A 25,289-nucleotide genomic window follows, 5' to 3' on the forward strand; every position below is an offset into this window, starting at 1 on the left:
ACCTTCAATGTAAGTACATAGGTATGACGTCGACCAAGCTGACGAGGCGTTTGACATGCCATCTTCAATCTGGTGCCCCTAGGAATCACATGAGACAAGCCCATGACATTACTCTAACAAGAGAAATGTTGAACAAGAATACTTGCATAATAGACAAAACCCAAGATTCAAGAAGATTATAAATTCTTGAGGCAATTCACATAAGAATAGAGCGACCTACCATGAACACCCAAATCACGGAACTATTTACTCTACCCACCATGAGAGTAAGGACAAGACAAGAACATATCGATGCCAACACAGAAGACAATGTCCAACATAACAGGCCAATTACACTGGATTAATCTTTGTGTTTAGATAGGAGATGCCTCGTATGGGCCAATAAGCCTTCTGCAGCCCCTATGTTTATCCCTTATGTATCCCCCCATGTTTTCACCTTCATTGTATTATCACCTGACCTAATGCGGGTATAAAATCAACTAGTATTGTAAGATCTGTTCACTTGAGAATGAACCATGGAGGTTCGAAACGTCGTGCAAATTATACAAATAAGTGTAATACACTCTATAGTAAATCACTTCTTTTCTTCACCTTAAAAGTACGAAAATGAGTTTTGGAGAACTCCTATTTCAATTAAGCCCTGATGCTAAGAAAATAGTTAGAGGGATAGAAGCCCTAAACCAGAAAATAATAAATACAGAATATGCGGTCATATTCAATGAAACATATATTATATATATATATATATATATATATATATATATATATATATATATATATATATATATATATATATATATATATATAATATATATATATATATATATATATATATATATATATAATATATATATATATATATATATATATATATATATATATATATATATATATATATATATTCCAGGAGATCCTCACATTAGAGCAAGAAGACATTCCAAAGGTAAGAGGGGGAAATAGTTAACCAGGCACCACTAGAAGAGTTTGAAGTTTGAGATTACCAGTGGGAATGTAAGGAAGCTTTTGCTAGAATTGGATGTGACAAAGGGTATAGGCCCAGATGGAATCTGCCCTTGGATACTAAAGGAAGGAGCAGAAGAACTGTGCCTCCCGCTCTCCATGGTGTATAACAAATCACTGGTAACAGGGGAACTGCTAAAAATTGGGAAGACGGCAAATGTAGTCCCGATATACAAGAAGGGGGATAGACAGGAGGCACTGAACTACAGGCCAGTGTCCCTAACCTGCCATGCAAGTTAGTGGAGAAGATTGTGCGAAAAAACGCTAGTGGAACATCTATAGCGAAATAACTTTGTAACACAACATCAACATGGGTTCAGGGATAGCAAGTCATGCCTCACAGGATTAATTGAATTCTACGGCCAGAAAACAAAAATCAGGCAAGAAAGAGAGGGGTGGGCAGACTGAATATTTTTGGATTGCCAGAAAGGCTTTGACACAGTCCCACACATAAGAACGAGACAGAAACAAATGGGCAAATTTTCTTTCACCCTGAAAGCCCCTGTTACCTAGCAGTAAATAGGTACCTGGGAGTTAGTCAACTGTCACGGGCTGCTTCCTGGGGGGGGGGGGGGGGTTTGAGTGTGTGGTGTGAAAAAAAAAATAGTTAGTAAACAGTTGATTGACAGTTGAGAGGCGGGCCGAAAGAGCAAAGCTCAACCCCCGCAAACACAACTAGGTGAATACAACTAGGTGAATACACAAGAGGCTAGTGCAAAAGCTGGAGATGCAGGCAGGAGTGAAAGGGAAGGTACTCCATTGGATAATGGAATACCTAAGCAACAGAAAACAGGGAGTCACTGTGAGGGGCAAGGCTTCAGAGTGGCGAGACGTCACCTGTGGTTTTCCGCAATGTTCAGTCCTTGGACCTATACTGTTTCTGATATATGTAAATGATCTCCCTGAAGGTATAAAATCGTTCCTCTCATTGTTTGCCGATTATGAAAAAAATATGAGGAGTATTAAAACAGAGGAAGATAGTATGAGGCTACAAGATGACCTAGACAAACTGAATAAATGTTCCAACAAATGGCTACTAAAGTTCAACCCGAATAAATGTAAGGTAATGAAACTAGGCGGTGGAAACAGGAGGGCAGACACAAGATACAGAATGGGAGATGAATTACTTCATGAAACGGACAGAGAGAGAAAGATCTAGGAGTTGATATCACACCAAATCTGTCTTCTGAAGCCCACATAAAAAAGAATTACATCTGCGGCATACGCGAGGCTGGCTAACATCAGAACAGCTTTCAGGAACCTGTGTAAAGAATCATTCAGAACCTTGTATACCACATAAGACCAATCCTGGAGTTTGCAGCCCCAGCATGGAGCCCGTACCTTGTCAAGCACAAGACGAAGCTGGAAAAATTAGAGGAATGCCACTAGGTTAGTCCCAGAACTAAGAGGCATAAGTTACGAGGAAAGGCTGCGGGAAATGCACTTCACGACAATGGAATATAGAAGAGTAAAGGGAGACATGATCACCACCTACAAAATTCTCAGGAATTGACAGGGCATATAAGGATAAATTGTTTAATACGCGTGGTACTCTAACAAGGGGGACACAGGTGGAGATTTGAATACCCAAATGAGCCACAGGGACGTTAGAAAGAACTTTTTCAGTGTCAGAGTAGTTAACAAATGGAATGCATTAGGCAGTGATGTGGTGGAGGCTGACTCCATACACAGTTTCAAATATAGATATGATAGAGCCCAGTAGGCTTGGGAATCTGTACATCAGTTCATTGACGGTTGAGAGGCGGGACAAAAGAGCTGAAGTTCAACCCCCCCTCAAGCACAACTAAGCGAGTACACACACACACACACACGCCTCACTCATCACTCCTCATGGCTATCATCTCCGCTATCCTCTCCTCCTACCCTGTTAATAAATTGAATACGCTCACCTAATTAAGTAATCATCTTTCTGTGCAACATGACCCAATCATCTGTGTACACACTCAATATTTCAATTTGTTGAGCTTCGCACTCTTGCATAATTCCCCGACATTTGTGTTTCATATTACCAACTCCAGCTGATACAGATTCACTCAGCGGTACAGGATATGGCCGCTGTGTACCACTGTACCGAGGTAAAGATACGGCTGTAATAAGTGTGTGATGTACAAATCCACAAGGGCCGTGACGAGGATTCGAACCTGCGTCCGTGAGCATCCCAGACGCTGCCTTAATCGACTGAGTTACGACATGGTCAAAAGGAGTTGCAACCGAAGTTCTACTAAACTTACTGGGTCCTGCAGCCTCTTCGAGATACAAACCAGGGTTTTACACAACTCCCCCCATGCACTCGAGCTGTCAATAGACCGTTCTCCCTCTTCGCCCTTACTTCATTACACACAGAAATCACAGTTGCGTGATGCATCAAATGAACAAATCTACAAGGGCCGATTTCTGTGATTTCTGTGTGTAATGAAGTAAGGGCGAAGAGGGAGAACGGGTTATTGACATAGCTCGAGTGCATGGGGGAGTTGTGTAAAACCCTGGTTTGTGCCTCGGAGAGGCTGCAGGATCCAGTAAGTTCAGTAGAACTTCGGTTTCAACTCCTTTTGGCCATGTCGTAGCTAGGGGGACTATTCTTTCTTTCATATAATATATACCAATTATTCTAGGACAAATATTCTCTATATTTATGTTCTTCGCTTGAGAAGGAATTTGAAAAACTAACACTAATTCGACCCTGTCGCTAAAAGACGTGTCTCGTTGATGCTCTCAACATCTTAAGTGACAAGTGGATAAAAGTTAGCAGAAGCTACAGTGCATACAGCCAAGTTGAAATTAGTAAAGTTAGGTGTTTTCCAGTCAACCGTTTATTATTACTATTTTCTGCCACAAACGTGGCCACACATTTACAATGCTAACCAGCATATATACATTTTCTCCTGTCCTCCATGGACAGTCTTAGAGATCTGTTAAACCATATCATTCAGTGATTTATTGAACAATCAACCACAGAAGGTGATTGTAGTGTTTTTAAAAATGTTAACCTAACCTACAAACGTGACTGGTGCACTTACCTCACCCATCACCGCCTGGGTGTACAACACCTCGCTGACCAGACCACACATTAGAAGGTGAAGGGACGACGACGTTTCGGTCCGTCCTGGACCATTCTCAAGTCGAATGTGACTGGTCCAGGACGGACCGAAACATCGTCGCCCCCTTCACCTTCTAGTGTGTGGTGAAGTCAACATACTTTAGTCACGTTATTGTGACTCATCGCCTGCATACAACACCTCACCATTGTCACCATCACCAAGAATACACCATCCCACTAACCTGTATATATTGACGCCAATGCTGAAGATGGTTCTGCTTTCGTCTCAGCAAACCACCTTTTAGGATCCAGTTTGAATTGGTAGTTAACAAGTAATAATATATCACTTTCTTTGTTAAGTATCCATAAGTAGTTCACTAATAATAGTCCAAGCAGTTCACTAGTACACTAATTCATAGGGTTCACCAGTAATAAATGACGATAGAAGGGGTCGTGTAACTAATCCAGAGAGTTCATCAGTTCACTAATTGACTGTTACTCCAGGTGGTTCGTCAGTACTGAGAGCTCTGTCACCGACAATGGTCCACGGGAGTCAGGGAGAGGGCCAATGAACGCCGGGTTCTGAAACAAGAAATATATATAATTTTAATATACCCATTTACATACAAGAACCCATTTATATATATATGACAGTGTAAGACCACGAAGGAAGGATTCAGACAGGAATTTCCGTAAGTACTTTCGTATTTAATAATACATCTTCAGAATGATCCTTCTGAAGATTTATTATTTAATTCGAAAGTACTTAAAGGAAATTCCTGTTTCAATACTTCCTCCATGGTCTGACACTGTCATATTATATATATATATATATATATATATATATATATATATATATATATATATATATATATATATATATATATATATATATATATATATATATATATCACTTTTCAAATTGTAAGCTGAATGTTACTGTAACTCAAAATGTAAAGTTTCATATCACCCATTATTGTAACCATTTGTGATGGTACAGAAATAGTTTCAGATTCAGAATTTGACAACTGTAATGATATTAGAATCATTGATCATTTTCGCTTCGAAATATAAATTGAATTCTTGAGTAAACAGTTCATAACTACAGACATTTAATGTTATTATGATGACTTTCTCTTAGTTGACACACATTTACAGTAAATTATTTACCCAATTCTAATATAAGCGAAGGAAACTAACATTTATGAATAAAGTTATGATAATGATTGAACACTGCATGTAGGCAGCGGTTATGGTAACCTAAATTATACAGACGGTAACTTAGGATGAGAGACTTTATACAGACGCTAACTTAGAATCAGAAATTGTACACAGACGCTAACTTAGAATCAGAAATTTTATACAGACGCTAACTTAGAATCAGAAATTTTATACAGACGCTAACTTAGAATCAGACACTGTATACAGACACTAACTTAGGCTCATAAACATAACACATCCAGCATGCAGTGAGGACTGGAGCACGGGACCAGTATAAGCACTATAAAGCCACTCCAGCCACCTTGTTAAAGTTCAAGGTTGACGGTCATTTATCACTCGAGACGCGAGAAACATACTCGTATATAACGAGGCAAGAAAATATGAAGTATATAGCAGACTCATGAATAATACACAAGATGGATGACTGTGTCAGCCTGGCGTGCTGCTTGGTGTGTAGAGAACTCGTGCCGGCAACCACAGGTATTGGGGAGTGGGGAGACGGGGAGAGGGGGAGAGGGAAGACGGAGTGGGAAGACGGAGTGGGGAGACGGAGTGGGGCGAGGAATACATCAAGTGTGAGGACGGAGCTGCTCCGTCACACACACACGGTTCCTACTGAGCTATCGAGTGAAAATCAACACAAAGCAACGGCCCTGATGACACCCCGTCAACACGGGACAAAGGGACCCGGGTATGGAAAGCAGTTTGGCATAAACCAACGAGTGACCGGGAAATTACACCAGAGCGGTTGGGAGAGAGAAACTCAAGAGGGCCTTCCTTGTCCGTGAGTGGCAAGCCAGCCTCGTCCCCAAGTTGATGGTCTATGTAAACAGTGGGTCTCTGCCACAACTTGGTGTCAACTGGGCTTTCGCGCAGTTGGTCGACATAAACAGTGCATCACAAAACCACAAGTCCTCCTACACTAGTAATCCAGTTTGTATAATCAACCACACCACACTGCAGTAACCACCCAGATGACAACCACACCACTACTGCCGTAACTATACTGAAAATCCAACCACACTACAGCAGCCAACATGACTGCAACCACACGACCCCAGCCACCAGAATGCAACCACACCTCCCCAGCATGACAACCACACTACCCCAGCCTCCAACCTGACAAGCCAACCACTCGCGCAGACATGAAAGAGAAAGCATAATTCTCCAGGAAAATTGAGAGGAGGATGGAGGTTCCAGTCAAGCGTCCGCCTCGTCCACCAGAAGCGATTAGTAGTGCTTCCCCCACTTCGATTTTCGCCATCAAAAGACCCCCCCTCCTTTCCCCCCCCCCCCAGGAATCTCTCTCTCTCTACCCCTTGCTGGGGCTGATCTCAGCCTCCCTTCACATGCCTCTGTGACATGCTGAGCATGCGGTCCTCGTCCATCGCCTTGTCTTAAAAGTGTGTTGTCAGTGTGTTGGCAGCCAGACAGAAGGTAAAGGCGCGCGGTATATAACAATCTGTTGATGTTGGCCGAGTTGTAGTGCTGGCAGAGCCGTGGTGTTGGTGGAGGACGGCTCCTTGTGAAACAGACCTCCCAGGAATAGAGACAGTGTGATGATGGAGAATGTGTGGTGAGGGATGTTCTAATGATGCTGGCTCGGGGCTGATTGACGAGTAGGTTGGTTGATGAAGATTAAGCCACACAAGAGGTGGCACAGGCATGAGTAGTTCGTAAGATTAACTGATTCATATATAGGCTACCTAAGCTTTGGCAGTGGGCGAGGGGTAAAGTGTGTATAGAAGCAGCTTTAGAAAGGAACAATTTAAGGCGAGGAAGCTTGCCATAGCTTGACCCCGACTAGGTGGTCAAAAGGCAACACTGTTGGGGCATGAAGACGCAGTAAGGCGCCTGTCAGCTGGGTAGACAGCGCTTCGGATTCGTAGTCCTGAGGTTCCGGGTTGGATCCCCAGTGGAGGGGGGGAGACAAATGGGCAAAATGTTTCGTTCCCCCCTGATACCCCTATTACCAAGCAGTAAATAGGTACATGGGAACCAGAACACACACTGAAGGTGAAGAGACGACGACGTTTCGGTCCGTCCTGGACCATTCTCAAGTCACAATCGACTAGAGAATGGTCCACGACGGACCGAAACGTCGTCGTCCCTTCACCTTCTAGTGTGTGGTCTAGTCAACATACTTTAGCCACGTTATTGTAACTCATCGCCTGCATAAGTACCTGGGAGTTAGACAGCTACTACGGGCTGCTTTCTGGGGGTGGAGGCCTGGTCGAGGACCGGGCCGTGGGGATACTAAGCCCCAAAATCATCTCATAACATGATATAACATGTTACGATAACAATGTTATATCATAGATAACAATGTTCTTGGGTCCACATGCCCAGGATAGGAAGGTTGGGATGATCAGTTGGGTTGGGATGGGAAGGTTGGGAGCCACAAGTGTAATCGGAGGATTACACTTGTGGCTCAGTCCTGCCTGTTACTGGAGAATATGCAGATAAATGCTCTCTTCTACACACACACACACACACACACACACACACACATCCCTGTTTACAGGAGTTGTAGCTGATGTGTGGAAAAAGGCTAACATAGTTCCAATCTACAAAAGTAGAAGCAGGGAAGACCCCCTTAATTATAGACCGGTATCAGTGACAGGGGTAATAGTCAAAATATTGGAAAAATAATTAAAACTAAATGGGTAGAACACCTGGAGAGAAATGATATAATATCAGACAGACAGTATGGTTTTAGATCTGGAAGATCCTGTGTATCGAATTTACTCAGTTTCTATGATCGAGCAACAGAGATATTACAGGAAAGAGATGGTTGGGTTGACTGCATCTATCTGGACCTAAAAAAGGCTTTCGACAGAGTTCCACATAAGTGGTTGTTCTGGAAACTGGAAAATATTGGAGGGGTGACAGGTAAGCTTCTAACATGGATGAAAAATTTTCTGACTGATAGAAAAATGAGGGCAGTGATCAGAGGCAATGTATCGGACTGGAGAAATGTCACAAGTGGAGTACCACAGGGTTCAGTTCTTGCACCAGTGATGTTTATTGTCTACATAAATGATCTACCAGTTGGTATACAGAATTATATGAACATGTTTGCTGATGATGCTAAGATAATAGGAAGGATAAGAAACTTAGATGATTGTCATGCCCTTCAAGATGACCTGGACAAAATAAGTATATGGAGCACCACTTGGCAAATGGAATTTAATGTTAATAAATGCCATGTTATGGAATGTGGAATAGGAGAACATAGACCCCACACAACCTATATATTATGTGAGAAATCTTTAAAGAATTCTGATAAAGAAAGAGATCTAGGGGTGGTTCTAGATAGAAAACTATCACATGAGGACCACATAAAGAATATTGTGCTAGGAGCCTATGCCACATTTTCTAACTTCAGAATTGCTTTTAAATACATGGATGGCGATATACTAAAGAAATTGTTCACTTTTGCTAGGCCAAAGCTAGAATATGCAGCGGTTGTGTGGTGCCCATATCTTGAGAACCACATCAACAAACTGGAAAAGGTGCAAAGACATGCTACTATGTGGCTCCCAGAACTGAAGGGCTAGAGCTACGAGGAGAAGTTAGAGGCATTAAATATGCCAAAACTGGAAGACAGAAGAAAAAGAGGTGATATGATCACTACATACAAAACAGTAACAGGAATTGATAAAATCGATAGGGAAGATTTCCTGAGACCTGGAACTTTAAGAACAAGAGGTCATAGATATACACTAGCTAAACACAGATGCCGAAGAAATATAAGAAAATTCACTTTCGCAAACAGAGTGGTAGACGGTTGGAACAAGTTAGGTGAGAAGGTGGTGGAGGCCAAGACCGTCAGTAGTTTCAAAGCATTATATGACAAAGAGTGCTGGGAAGACGGGACACCACGAGCGTAGCTCTCATCCTGTAACTACACTTAGGTAATTACACACACACACACACACACACACACACACGTAGCTTCTGTTGCTATTGGCTGTTAAGAGTGCGTAATGGGTGCAGACGTGTGCGCGCGCGAGGGAGAATGGGGGAAGCTTTGTACAGATTAAGTTTAATTCTTGTGTGGACATATTTCAGTCAACAGAGATGAGTGGAGACCTTGTGAACAATGATTTTTTTTGTGTGGATGTACTCATTAGAAAGGTGCTGTCAGTGGGAGGCCAAATGCTGTGGGTGTTTGAGGGACAGGTGTGGCAGCGGGTGTGGCCACCACCTGCAGCCAACAGGTGGTAGCTATGGAGATGACAGTCACAGACGGAACATGGGAGACGGGCTGGTGGTGCTTGGGCACACAGCAGACCAGAGAAAGATGCTACGATAGATGCAGTTCATCTCTTAGTATGTAATGTAATGCTTTAGAAGGTATTACTGAGCCTTTGTACTGAGCATTTGTATAGTTTAACTCGGATTGAGTCGTGCAGCTTACTGAAGAAGGATGTGATCTTTTATTGGTCAAGAATTGTGTGTACCCGTCGGTGGTATTCCCAATTTCATCTTGTGCTTTGCATTGGAGGTTGTCTGTCTTCAACACCCGTCTGTGTTGTGTACAACACCTGTGTAGTCATAGGTGTTTAAAACACCTGTAATTAGTTGTGTTGCGACGTTGGGTGTGACAGGTCACTGAACGGCTAAGAAAGTAATTAGGGGATGTTATTTGTATGCAGTGTTTAGTGCTGGTGCAAGTGCCGAGTCCTGGAAAACCCAACCAGTGAGGTCAGTCGGTTCTTGAATTCATGTGGTTGGACTCACGAGAGATGAGGTACGACTCTTGCATCCCACCTCTCGGGTGTATAGGTTCCAAAGCCTACTGAAATCTGTTATACCTTGACGTTGTATGTGGAGTTTGCTTCCCCATTTCCTTCTCAGTGCATTCTATTTTGGTGAAATTTTATTTAACGATTCCGTGTCTCATTTAGGAACATAATCTCCACCTGTATCGCCTTGATCATTGTACCATCCCTGTTAAATAGTGTACTTTTTTAACACTGTATATTCCCACCAAGAATTTTGAATGTGATGACGGTCGATTCCTGTATATTTCTAGACTGTACCAGAGATAATTACCACGACTCAAAAATAGGTACTGGATGTGCCTGTACTGGAGTTGTGATTACTCGTGTTAAGTCGGACTACTCTGCAAGATGCTATCAAGATCACGGAGACGCTAGAGTATAGGTCAACCATCGGCAAGAAGCAATGTGCTCTTTTATACTAGATGTTAAAGAGAGATCTGCACTAAACACAATGATTAATGCCATTCGGCTGTCGCCGCTGCATCATGTCAAAATCAACCGAAAGGAGGAGTTGGCTGTAATCAACATTTTGTTTGACGAGTCAAGTTAGAAACCAGTAGCAAGAGATCATGGGGTAACGCAAGGAGGCAGGGTTATGTACAGTCTTGAGGTGCTGATATACATTAAGTGTATTTACACTACTACGTAAAACAAATTGGTAATAACGTTATGCCATGTGTCAATAAAAGCAGTCTTAACTAATGAACATGCAGGTTCAGATGAATGACTTGCAGCTCACGATGAGCTCGAAATCTTCCCCTCAGAATGCTTCCTACACTTGACACTTAACAATGCTGTCTCTTTGTGACACTACAACGTATCAGGAAACAAAGGGCGCCAGGGAAATTGTTATTTAACACACACTATTTAAACACAAGCACCAGGGAAATATATGATGTTCAAGAGTAGAACACCAACTCTGTAAAAAAGTACATTATACATCAGTTAAACTCTACCCTAGCAGCTGCTCGTGGTATATATATGAAATATCACCCACTGTCAGTTCATTAGGGAGATAGCCAAGGGAAGTATCATTAGCTGCTTACTCCCAGGGGTGCCAAGTCCACAGCTATCAGTCTCAGGACTTGAGCTGGATTGGGGTAGAAACAGCAAGTCGTTACCGAGGAACACCAAGCGGTCCACACTTAGGGGGACAAATCGCCACACAGGGGTCCAAGGCCACCAGACCTGGAGCAGCACTTTATACACAACACACGACAAAACTGCATACTGTTTGGTGACATGAGCAGCTGCAGCCAACAGGTGGTAGCTATGGAGACGACAGTCACAGACGGAACATGGGAGACAGGTTGGTGGTGGTAGCAGAGACAGCAGACCAGAGAAAGATGCTACGACAGTTGCAGTTCATCTCTTAGTATGTAATGTAATGCTTTAGAAGGTATTACTGAGCCTTCAACGAGAGTCGTGCTCACCCTCAACTAGAAGGAAGGACTGCCAGGGAATACTTTACTTCAGGATGTATAAATTTATGTAATGAGATTAATACTAAGATTTATCTGTATTTTTGTGTATTATTTTGGTTAGACAATATGGTTTCATACTCATCGATGATAGTTTAAGCGTCACGTGACTTAGTGTAGTCAATGGGAGGAGACCTATGACTTCATATCAGTAAGACTGCCTGCAATTAACCTGCAGAATATTACTTGATTGAGAGGTGGAGAACTCTCATTCTCTCACAGAATGAGAGTTCTCCACCTCTGTGCTCTCCCATCCTTCGACTTTTTGCCATTTAGAAGCCCAATTAGCTGGACGAACCAAAGTTTGAACAGCAGCTAATGAAGCAGGAGTTACCAAGAGCTAAGATGATCTAGTCGAGGATTTAAGATATAGTTCAAGACTGACAGGAAGTCGAATGTGCTGTGTAGGACAATTACTACTCAGTAACTGGTCGATGATGATGAAGACTATCGACGTTGATACGTTTGGTTGTCGGAGCAAGTCAGCAGCAAGTCATTTAAGTGTCTGGAGGAGCAACTTGTGTTATTTGCGACACATTGGATTTGTCGGAAATCCGACACATAACACACTAACATACTAATCCAATATAGCCAGCAAATCTGATTATACTATTTACATTAGTTATTCAGTTAAATTTTAAAGAGAATGGGATCATGGCATCAACACAATAAACATATTTAAACATTTCATACTCTTTAAACCACCAGTTTAAACATTAAACATTAATGAAATAGTATTCACTTCGGCTGGTTCTTAGATATTTATCAGTAAACGTATAGGTTCCCTTCCTAAGTCAATATAGTCACATAATATTGGAACACCGCTTGGGGAGGGAGGCTGGCCAGTCATAGTCATTGTAACAAGAAACACAGTGCTCCCGTGAGGTTTTAGTGACACGCAACACAAACAATAGACTATTCTATCCTACAGTGTATTGCCACAGCGACCTCTGCAATAACGGGAAGAGCTGAGTATCCGTCTTACCAAATGTCTTATTAGTCAGTGGCCATTAACTATTAAGATAGGTTAGGCGGTTATGCAGTGGGGGCATCACCCCAAACCAAGTAAGCTGCCTTTACTCATCATTACACTTCATTTCACATGTCACACCTGTACTTTATATGTTTTGGGCATTTTTTACAGCCCATTCATTCGGCAGGTAAGCTTGTGATCCAGGAGATATTAGCTGAGCTGACCACCTGCAAAAAGCTGTGACGCTTCCATGCATGATCTGGCTGCCCCAACAGATGCCATATGAGAGCCAGCCGCCATTTTACAGTACCAGATGCCATTAAATGGCACACCCTGGACCATATGAGCCATATGTAGTATAAACTGAGCATATTTATTAACAGCAAATGTATATGGCTTATTTATCATCACCAATTGTGAGATGAGCTGTGTACATTTACCAACCCCCCACTATGTGTTCAGGTAAGATCCAGCAGGCTAATCTTAAACACAGTCCACTATTTGAAGTAATAATAAATATAAATTTAACAAAAAAAAAGGTAAATTAAATATTCACAAATAAAATGCACATTACTGCCTGATAGGATTTCCCCACATGGATTATCCACACCCAACATATTAAGTACCGAGATGCATAGCTGCACTTTGTCTAGCAGGGAAAACCCTGCCATTTGTACTCATCAGTTATCGTCAGGGAGTAACTATGTTGATGTTTATTTGACGAGAGAACTCAAGACAGTGGCAGTGACTATCAAGTACACATAGAAGAGGAATTACCTCAGTTTTACAAGACAGTCTGAGGAACTACCTTGGAGTTTACAGGTAACTGTTTACATTGGTGTGGGATGTGGAGAGATGAGGCCAGACCTGTGTCCTATCCCACTACTACACACTTGCCCCACTACTACAGATCTGACTGTCAGATGGCTCATAACTGCTGGGAATGAGGTGTCTTGTGTCAAGGAATATTTACGGAACAGACGCGAGAGCTTATATCAGAGTGATCTTGATTGATAGCCTCGATGTTTATTAGAGGAGGCCTATGTACTATGCCTAACGTGTCATGATGAGAAATCACACTAACGTAATGTATCAGTGAGAAAAGCAGTAGAAGCCATGAAGAAGATTCGAACCCCACACACTTGGTACTCTCAAGCACACATCCTAAACCAATACACCCACAATATTATCAGCAGCCTAGAGGATTCAACTGTAGGGGTCCTGAGGCTTCCATTGAAGCCCCAACCAGGGTTTCATGCATTACTCAGCAGCACTCAAGCGTATTCAATGGTGAACACATTAGACTTGAATTAGGAATATCTCAAATCTCCAAGATTCCGCTTCCACCCGTCCAGGTGCTGACAGGAGAATCAAATTGGGTTATATCTCACGGGCAAGCCCACTGTTTGTACAGATTCAACGGTATCTACTTACGGCTTCCACTCAACCCTCACACGACTTGGCATACTCCTGACTGTGTCCACAAGTGGCTGAACATTGCGGTGTCAGCATCTGCGACTACCCAAGGTTGACGAACCACAGGCAGGAGGAAATTCCAAGCATGAATACGGCAGTGTTGTAACTTTGTAACAACGAGGAATTCGACAAGCCGACTTTCCCTACAGGGAGTCGGTTTATCGTCGGCGGACACAACAGCGGTCCCTTGTCACAAACAGACCACAGTTACACACACATTTGTTAAAGTTCGAACAACGTCCTCGTTCTTACTAACTGCCTCTTAATATTTACCGTCAACCAACAAGTAATTCTAGGCTCGGGGAGATAGCAACAGTGATAATTGGACTAGCCCACAACCAACACACCTGATATCCATTTGACCAGAACCACACCTACCACAACACCACCACCACACCCACCCACCCTCCCACACCACCACACCCTCCCACATAACCACAACCACCACACCTTCCCACCTGCTGTCTACCTGTTGTTCATTCCCGGCAAGCAACGTCCCTATCATGCTGTCTTTGACCAGGCCTCCTGGTTGGTGGTCTAGTCAACCAGGCTGTTGGAAGCAGCTACTCACAGCCTGGTTGATCAGGTATCTTTTGGATCGGTTTATCAAGTTATCATTTGAACACCGTAAGAGATCAGTTAGTTATACGCATAACGTGTATAGAAGCTTACCAGAAGAGGGTTCTGGGAGCAGTTCTACTCCCCAAGCCTGGCCCTGGGCCAGGCTCGACTTGTGATAACTTGGTCCAACAGGCTGTTACTTTGAGCGGTCCACAGGCCTACATATCCGCTACAGCCTGGTTGGTCCAGGATTTCTTGCAGAACCCTATCTAAATCTTTCTTGAAGATATCCATCTTTGTTCCAGCAATATTTCTAATGCTGGAAGGTGTTACGATCTCCATCTAATAACAGTCCTTTCAGGCCTCATGAGTCATTTTTACCCACCTAGGAAGATCACAGACGGCCCAAACTGTAATTTAAGTTAAAAAGGAACGAGTCTTGAACACAATCTTTATTATTTGGCTGTAAAGGGGTGAATTGTGCATTGTGATAAAAATGGTGCCCAGGTGGGTGGTAACACATCCGGCAACTTTTGGAGTGCAGCGACACACACATGTCTAAAGCTCACGCAACGAGAGAATTGAGTGCGGTTGCTCAGGTGCTCAGCCAATCAACGACAATCTTTCTGTGAATTCATCTCCGCTCCCCAAGGAGCAGAGCCGGCTTACTCTTCAGATAGACTTTGGACGGAGAGATTCCCAGCAAACACAAAATGTTATTGCAACCTTCACTAACGTTTCCACGGGGTTGTGGGAAAGAAAAGTTGCAAGTATGGTTCAAAAGGCACATGAGCAACATTTAACCCAAGAATGGAAAAAATATTTCTTTATCTTCTTTTCTCGAGTGACTGCAGCTGGCACCACCTTCACACAAACATGCTCGTAACCTTACCCAGCTCCTCGGCCCCACAACTAACAGTAAATATCATGTGAATAAATGAGCTCTAACGACTCCGTACGCCAGCCAACTTGTCTAGGACTTGGGTATTATCACCTTGGTAAACTGAGTTTCTACTAGACACAAAACGACTTCAGGGTACTATAAGTACCTATATGTAATTCACATAACTATGGCCACTAACAAACCTAGCTCACTACAGCTTCAGCTATGACCGCTACTATATTATCCTAGCTCAATACAGCTTCAGCTACGACTGTTACCAAATAGTCTTGGGTTGCGACAGTTTCCGCTAGATCACTACCAGATAGCTGAAGCTGCTGTGAGCCAGGACTATCAAAAATTATCCTGGCTTGCTACAGCTTCAGCTATGACCGGTACCAAATAGTCCTGGCTTGCTACAGCTTCAGTTTTCACCGAGACTGGTGGTATTCGTTTGTTGACGCTGAGCAACTTAATAGTAACCAGTGACGTGAGCAAGTGCAACATATTAATATCTCTGGTTATCCTATACTGCAGCAACCCATCCTCCTATTTAGATAGTACCTATTGTGACGATCGCCAAGTCAGAATTCGTACGTTCTTAGCTTTTAGAGAGTAGTATACTGACTAGTAAGGAATTTTTAAAATAAATGAAACTAAAATACAAACTTAAATATTCGTAGGCCTAGTATAACACACACATGTACTATGTATCGTGTATTAGGCATAGGAAGGTTAGGATAGGTTAGTTTAATGTTAAAGCAACACAAGTAAAAAATTGTTTTCCGGTTTGTCCAACTCAATAGTTCAGATTTCTATGCAGGCGATGAGTCACAATAACGTGGCTAAAGTATGATGACCATCGACTTGAGAATGGTCCAGGACGGACCGAAACGTCGTCGTCCCTTCACCTTCTAGTGTGTGGTCTGGTCTTCAGAGTTCTACTTTCTAATTTCGTTTTTCGTCGGTATATATATTATAATCCTCATTGTTATTATAATTACTACCAACACAGGAGGATGTGCTGTATATAGACAGTGAATACAGTGAACAGACTGTAACGGCGCTCTGTATCGAAACTGACCCAACTAGTGAAGTCAGCCATCGTGATATCATCTTCCATGGCAGTGAATCAGTGGACTAGGCACTGACATTAGGCTGCCGGGAAAAAGGTACAACCCGCGGAGCTACACGTGTCAAGGGAAACCCAATGTCGACCCTAGTGTTGGACACCCCACTGAACGTGTCCCTCTGGTGTGTGCTGAGAAGGTCGGCGCCCCGTCTGAGTTACCAAGGAAGGAAGAGGATACGTAGGAGCTAAGAATGTGATGACGGAAGTTCAGTGAGCTGGTGACACATGGGAGCTACACACCACTGGAGATATCATCATTTCCTAGCCAAGTAATCTGCCCTCCCCTTCCTCCTTGTTGAATAGGCGTTCCCAAGGGAACCTGTAGGAATTTATTATTATACATGTATACACTCATGTGGTAGGATACATTGAGACTATACATGTGAGTCTTAGTAACGTTAGTATTAATGAAGGTCGAGAGCGGCGGTAGATGGCAGGCTTGATCGAGACTATCATAGACAATTCTTTATTTATTTTTATATAATTATTTGGTCAGTAAATATTCTTTTTAGTTTTAAAAACGTTGTGTTTATGTTTACCTTCATTAGGGTTATGCCACGCCATATATATTTATGCATATGGTGTGAAAGCCTAACCGGCCTGAAAAACTAATATATAAAACTTGAAAAACTACAAGCCTGACTATACTTATATCGGCTTGTAGTTTTTCAGTGTTTTCTACAGAGGAAATGTTCATGCTGATTTTAGTATCAGTAAAGGATGACACGAAGCTGTGACTAGTATTCTTGTCTATATCCGTGATAAGAATGAAATAGAGCAGTGATATAAGGACTGTGCCCTGGGATACATAGCTTTTCACTACACTTGAAATTTATTTTATTGACTATTTTTACTCTTTACATCCTATTTGACAAATTTGAAAACCCAACGTCCCACTTTACCCGTTATTCCTATTGCTAAAATTTTAAATTTTGCCCCGAGGGGCGAGTTTATTGGGCAGCGCCACTTATCTTGTGAGTGGACATACCGCCATAGCAGCATGTACAACACTCCCTAAAAGGAAGAAAACCCGCTGGGTTGTTCATCCTGTCACTTTTATTGCTCTCATGTCATGTGCTATTACTCCATGGTCACACTTATGGAGTGCCTTTGCACAGCCTGTTTATTCAACACCTATGCAGGCGATGAGTCACAATAACGTGGCTGAAGTATGAGAGAATGGTCCAGGACGGACCGAAACGTCGTCGTCCCTTCAATTTCTAGTGTGTGGTCTGGTCAACAATTCAACACCTATATTTTGTTTTTCTTCTAATGCTTCTGTGATTTTGTCACAGTGGCTGAGCAACTGTGAAAGACATGATCTTCTCGCTCTAAATCTATACTGGCCTGAGTTGTGAAGCTCATTGTTTTTCATAAACTGGAAATTTGATTCCTAATCACCTTCAAAAACTAATTGTATGTGATGGTAGTGTAACTTGTCTATAGTTTTTTGACCAAAGCTTTACTACCTCCCTTATGCAGTGGAGCTATATCTGCTGATTAAAGTGCTGCTGGAGGATCCCCTGAATCCAGGCTTTTTCTCCATAATACACTGAGTGCTTGCACTTCTGGTACTTTTCATTTCTTTATGAATATTGAATTCCAAGAGTTTGAACCAGGGGCTGAGTGCATGGGCACGCTATAAATTTATTTTCCCATTTTCTTTGTTCGTGTTAATATCAGTTATATTAGCTGGAGTTTGGATGTCATTCACCAAGAAGCTGTACAGATCTTCAACTTACATGTTGTTTATTGGGGGGGGGGGGGTTGCTAAACATAGGAAGATTGTTGAAAAGTCTGCCTCTGATAGAATTCTCTCTCAGGGTGCCAATTGCACCTCTGCTTTTCAGTGGGACTATTTTGCACTTCCTGCCATGCATGCCTCCTGGTCTCATGGGGTTTTATTTCTGAGTTGCAGTCCAATACCAAGTTACCCTCCCGGTCCCACGCCATGTCCTGCACCTCCCAGTTCAACGCAAAGTCCACCTCCCAGTCCATCGGGGGACGAATAGGTTGAGCTTCCTCTCAGCCATTTAAGCAGAGTCAATTAGTGTTAGGTCACCACCCCCTACCCCGGGGCCGCCGCTGGCCGTCATTAAAATACCCTCGTCTGGGTATTACTGCCAGCTAAAACAGCTTTGTGGATCTGTGGCTGCGGCCCCATATGCAACCATAAATTATGGAACTAATACCTATTTGCTAATTATGGTAATGAGCTGCATGCACGTTACCGTTTAATAACGTGAGTACGCTATGTCATGGGTTCGTATCCTGGCCGGGGAGGATTTACTGGGCGCAATTCCTTAACTGTAGCCTCTGTTTAACGCAACAGTAAAATGTGTACTTGGATGAAAAAACGATTCTTCGCGGCAGGGGATCGTATTCCAGGGACCATAGGATTAAGGACTTGCCCGAAACGCTACGCGTACTAGTGGCTGTACAAGAATGTAACAACTCTTGTATATATCTCAAAAAAAAAAATATATATACAAGCAACTGTGTACGTGTCTATACAAGCACGAAACGCACGTGCACGTTCGGGATTCTCGGTCAAAGGACTCCATTTCCGGCAAAGGCAGAGATGGGCAGAATTTCTTTCACCTGATGGTTCTATTCACCTAGCAGTAAATAGGTGCCTAGGAGTTAGTAAACTGTTATGGGATGCATCCTAAGGATGTGTGTATTCACCTAGTTGTGCTTACGGAAAAAGGGAGGGAGGGGGGGATGAGCTTCGACTCTTTGGTCCCTCCTCTTAACCGCCAATCAACTGGTGTACAAGTTCCCGAGCCTTTTGGGCTATCATATCTACATTTAAAACATGAAGTCTGCCTCCACCACATCACTTAATAATGTCATTTGTTAATTCTGGAAAAAATTCTCTCTAATGTCTGTGGCTCATTTGGGTACTCAGTTTCCACCTGTGTCCCCTTGTGCATTTCTTGGACTGTTAGTAAGCCTTTGAAACAATACCTCATAAGAAGCTGGTTCATAAGTTGGAGAAACAGGCAGGAGTAACTAGTAGGGTGCTCCAGTGGATAAGGGAGTACCTAAGCAATAGGAAGCAGAGTAACTGTGAGGGGTGAGACCTCAGAATGGTATGAAATCACCAGAGGAGTCTCACAGGGTTCTATACTCGGACCTATCCTGTTTCTGACAGACGTAAATGATCTTGCAGAGGGTATAGACTCATTTCTCTCAATATTTGCTGATGATGCCAAAATTATGAGAACGATTAAGACAGAGGAGGACAGCATGAGGCTTCAAGATGACCTGGACAGACTGAAGGAAAGGTCCAACAAATGGCTGCAAGAGTTTAACCCGAGAAAATATTCAGTAATGAAGATAGGTGTAGGGAGCAGGAGGCCAGATACAAAGAACGATTTGGGAGATGAAATTCTTCAAAGTGAGAAAGACTTGGGGGTTGATATCACGCCAGACCTGTCCCCTGAAACCCACATCAAGAGGATATCATCAGCGGCATATGCCAAGTTGGCCAACATAAGAACGGCCTTTAAAAACTTGTGTAAGGAATCATTCACAACCTTATATACCACATATGTCAGATCAATCCTGGAGTATGCAGCTCCAGCATTGAGTCCGTCTCTCGTTAAGCACAAAATTATATTGGAGAAGGTTCAGAGGTATGATACCAGACTAGTAGGGGGTAGAAATAGCCTAAGCTACTCTATCCCTTTGCGATGTATTTCTTTCTTATCTCAATAAACATAATTGAACATAAACTTGAACCAGACTAGTATCCGAGCTGAGGGGAATGAGCTACAAGTTGAGACTATGGGAGCTAAACATCACGTCGCTGGAAGACAGAAGAATTAGGGGAGACATGATCACCACATAAAAGATTCTCAGTGGAATTGATAGGGTAGATTTAACACAAGGGGGCACACACGCACTAGAGAACGCAAGTGGAAATTGAGTACCCAAATGAGCCACACACACATTAGGGAGAACATTTTCAGTGTCATTTGTCAAACGAAATGCTGATGTGATGGCGGCAGACTCCATATATACACAGTTTCAAATGTAGATATGATGCAGCCCAATAAGCTCAGGTACCACTTTCGCGCTCTCGGCGCTCAAAAAAAATCAATACCCCAGATGCTTTCGGCACTTCGCGCGCCTACGCGGTAAGACCGAAAAAGTGTACACTCTTTTGACTGTCCTGACAATAATTGAAGGCGCACGTATTTAAATTTGGTATCACTGTGTTCGCAATGAAATTGTCTATAAGAGCATACCTATAAAATGCCGCCCAAGCATAAGGAGTATCAACACCAAATAAAAAACTATGCAGATCACTCGCCGAGAGCGCCAAACGGCAACAAAATGTTTCCACTCTCTTAATGGTTGCAAAGCCTACAGTTGTCCTACATCGCTAATTTTGGTATCATTGGAATCGCAATAAAATTCTCTACACGGACATATGCATATGAATGTTTAATATAGGTAATTGCCCACTTGCAAGAGTGTGTCAAGTGGGGAGTAGTTAGCCGCGAGCGCACTGGCGAAAACACAGGGGGGAAATCATGCTTGGAAAGTTTATACGTTTCCTGACCCTACTTTTCTATGTACGTATTTCTTTTTTATACCAATGTGTTCGCAATAAAAATTTCTATAAGATGAAATGTATAACATTTGTACAAAGCATGTGTAAGAGAAGCGCCAAATATAGAACCACGTCGCTCAGTATGCGTTCGCGGCAGAAACGAACGCATTGTTTTCGTTCTTGATGTTTGTCATGTTTATACTTGTTGAAACATTTTATAATTTGTATGACAGTGATCGCAGTAAAATTCCCTACACAGACATATACATAACACATACAAATATTTCCCACGTGTCGGATATATCAACGGCTAAAGGGAACCCACTACCACACAGCCGCCACACCCAGAGCCACACCCGCCACACCCAGAGCCACACCCGCCACACCCCCAAACATACTTTGTGTTTTTTTTTTTTTTACTCATAGAAGTTTGTGATATAATATTCATTCTGGTACCAAACAATTCGCAAATAAATTCTCTACAAAACGTATATAATATAACTTCTTATAGATGATAAAAAATTCCAAATAGGTGTACTTACCCTGTCTATGTTGATTGAAGATCAACAGTTGAGCATTTTTTCTTCACTCCACCATCTTCAGGCTTCTGATCCTGAAGTTGCTCATCTGATGTTTCTTAGGTGGAGTGAAGCTGTTGCCGGTGGTTATTTTTTCTCCACCCAAAATATCTTTCTTCGGTGGTACCTTGTGTAGCAAGGCGCAGCGCACAGTGCCACATCACAAGTTTTACATCCATATATCACGTCCCTCCTTTTGCCAGACTTGAAACAAACACGGCATCTTTTTTTTAGCCAAGTGCACGAGTTCATGCGTCAACTTGTAGTTGAGACGTTGTTCTGAATCTATAATTCTTGTATTTCTTGGATGCACTGGAGGAATATTGCCTTCTACAGGAACCACCAAACTTGTAGAATCTTCTATGAAATCAGAAACATCAAGTGGTTCTATGTCCTCAATGTCCATTTCAGAATTTGTGGTTGATGAGTGGGCTTGAGGTGTTGAGGTGAACAGAGGACGCCTAGCACCAGATGGCCCGGGTGTTGAAACTGCCGCGTCAGCAGGAGGAGCTGCGCTGGCATCTATGTCGGGAACATGTGGTATACTTCTTGTTGTTGGCCATTCCTCGCTGTTCCACGCCAATAAGGCTGAGTCACAAGGCTAAGGCCAATCTGAGAGTATCCCCATCCATTTCGGTTAAAAAATGGAATTTATAGAAATATTTTTTCGATGGACGAGAAAAGTAGTCTGTTATGCGGAATCGTAAGAAAAAACAGTGACGAGTTATCTCTAATCTAAAGCGCGAAAGTGGTACCTGTACACCAGTTGATTGACGGTTGAGAGGCGGGACCAAAGAGCCGAAGCTCAACCCCACACACACACCAGCATAATATTAAAGGCTGCCGCAAATAGTGATGTCCAATTAGTGACAATTTCGGATACTTGTGCATCTTAGGCCTAGTATAGCACATATGTACTATATTAGGCTTAAGATAGCGCGTATTAGGGCTAGGATTAGAGAGAGTACGTTAGGTCTTATATTTATATTGCCATTAAAAAAAGTTTTCCCCATTTGTTCAAATTCCATAACACAAAAGTCAACTTCCTGGTGGTCCATCACGACATACTGATACTTTTATACAACTAGTTAATGTAAGTACTTTCTTTTCAAGAGGATGGGTTAATGTAAGGACAGAAAGTGCAACGAACATAAAAATATAATAGAAGAAAATATAATAGAAGGATTTGAAACTACAATCAGACGGCCCAACAGTCGGTGCATTAGACGACCAAAGTTTTGGAGGTGGAACCAGGAGCTAGAGCTTGGCCCTGGTAAACTCTGTTTAGCATGAACTGTTAGGTGAGACCACGTTCACATTCCAATAAAACAGCTTCATAATGTCACACTGAAACATGACCAAACGTCCGTCTAGGGGACACCTGACAGATGTCAAGTTAACGCCACCCGTCAAGGCCCGTCCATAACTCATGGTTCCCGTTACCCTCCTGATGTTTCCTGTGTGTATGTGTACACACACACAAACACACTGTGTGTGTGTGTGTGTGTGTGTGTGTGTGTGTGTGTGTGTGTGTGTGTGTACGTACGTACCTCAAGGATCGGTAATGGGACCAATTCTATTTCTAATATATGTTAACGACATGTTTACTGGAGTAGAGTCCTACATGTCGATGTTCGCGGATGACGCAAAGTTGATGAGAAGAGTTGTGACAGATGAGGATTGTAGGATCCTCCAAGAGGACTTGAACAGGTTGCAGAGATAGTCAGAAAATGGCTACTGGAGTTCAACACGAGCAAAAGTAAAGTTATGGAAATGGGACTAGGCGATAGGAGACCAAAGGGACAGTACACAATGAAGGGGAACTGCCTACCTGTGACGACGCGAGAAAGAGACCTGGGCGTGGACGTAACACCTAATCTATCTCCTGAGCAACCCATCCTCCGAATTGACAGTACCTTTTAATACTAAGTACATTTCCTGACTGCCATACATTGTACATAAATGCACTTATAGGGCTGTTTCATTTACCTTGCCATTTATTCACTTTGGTTCTGTTAAGACTCATAATTTTAGGCTTTTGTTTTAACGTTAAGTTATCTATACACAAGTTTTAAATATCAGGAATTTCTTTTTCAGTTTTATTAAACAATAGAGATTTTATACAAAATTTAAAAATATCCTGAGTTACTTTACAATTTATTGAAATATTTTAGTTTTGTTTTATAAAACTGTAATATCAATATGGCTATACGTTAAGTAGTAATTGTAATTAAGAAACAATAAAGTGCTTATCTTCAAAAACTAAGACGGTTAGGTTTGGTCGTGGTTTTCTATTCAGCTTTTCAGGTAAACTCAAATATTCACAATATATTTGAGAGTACGGGTTAATACTAGGTGAAAATAAGTACAATTCCTGACTGTCATACATAGTACATAATTGCACTTATGGGGGTGTTATATTTACCTCCCCATTTTTGGAGGACGGGCTGTCCTGAGGCACATATAAATTGGATAACGACAGCAGCGTACTCTACACTGGCAAAAGTGAGAACATCATTCAGAAACCTAAGTAAGGAGGCATTTAGGGCGCTTTACACTGCCTACGTGAGGCCAGTCTTAGAGTATGCCGCCTCATCATGGAGTCCCCATCTGAAGAAACACACAAGGAAACTGGAAAAGGTTCAGACGTTTGCAACGAGATTCGTCCCAGCCTTACGAGGGATGGGGTATGAAGAGCGCCTGAAGGAACTGAGCCTTACGACACTAGAAAAGAGAAGGGAGATGGAGGATATGATAGGAATGTATAAAATATTCAGGGGAATTGACAGAGAGAACATAGACGAAATGTTCATACGGAATAGTAACAGAACGAGGGGACATGGGGAAGCTGGAAACTCATATGAGTCACAGAGATGTTAGGAAGTTTTCTTTTAGCGTGAGAGTAGTGGAACAATGGAATGCACGGAAAGGGCAGGTTGTGGAAGCAAATTTTATTCATAATTTTAAAACTAGGTATGATAGGGAAATAGGACCGGAGTCATTGTTGTAAACAACTGATGGCTCGAAAGGCGGGATCCAAGAGTCAATGCTCGATCCTGCAGACACAAATAGGTGAGTACACACACAGCCTCGAGGCTGAGTGGACAGCGCTTGGCAGTCGTACTCCTAATAGCCCGGGTTTCCTAATAACTCCTGTTTCCGCCCCGGAAGAGGCGGAAACAAATGGGCAGCTTCTTTCATCCTGATGCGCCTGTTCACCTAAAAGTACCTGGGAGTTAAGACAGCTGTTACGGGCTGCTTCCTGGGGATGTGTGCGTGCGTGCGTAAGAGAAATGTATGTAGTAGACATGATTGAGGAAAAATAGATGGGAAAGAAAGGCGGGGTCCAAGAGCTAATAGCTGGATTCTGCAGATACAAATAGTAAATGCACTCTCACACAAACGCATTCAAGAGATCCGTAACGTGCATTTATAAATGATTTACATAAGTGCACTTATCTACACGAATGTACTAGAGGGTTCAGTTCCTGAACCGACTATGTGCCTCTGTAATCCTTTACACCGCCACCCACGGGATGGGTATGGGGTGCATAA

General features: G+C 42.5%; 1 long non-coding RNA gene across 1 annotated transcript in view; it reads right to left on the reverse strand.

Annotated features, from left to right (window-relative positions):
- The window catches only part of LOC123757923 (uncharacterized), an 855,462-nt gene that overhangs the window by 190,071 nt on the left and 640,102 nt on the right, over nt 1-25,289 (reverse strand). The window contains exon 3 of the long non-coding RNA XR_011229392.1: nt 4,321-4,660. This is a non-coding gene — a long non-coding RNA (uncharacterized lncRNA). The remainder of the gene's footprint in view (nt 1-4,320; nt 4,661-25,289) is intronic.

The sequence above is a fragment of the Procambarus clarkii genome, chromosome 22 (assembly GCF_040958095.1).
Source record: "Procambarus clarkii isolate CNS0578487 chromosome 22, FALCON_Pclarkii_2.0, whole genome shotgun sequence".
NCBI classification, from domain to species: Eukaryota; Metazoa; Arthropoda; class Malacostraca; order Decapoda; family Cambaridae; genus Procambarus; species Procambarus clarkii.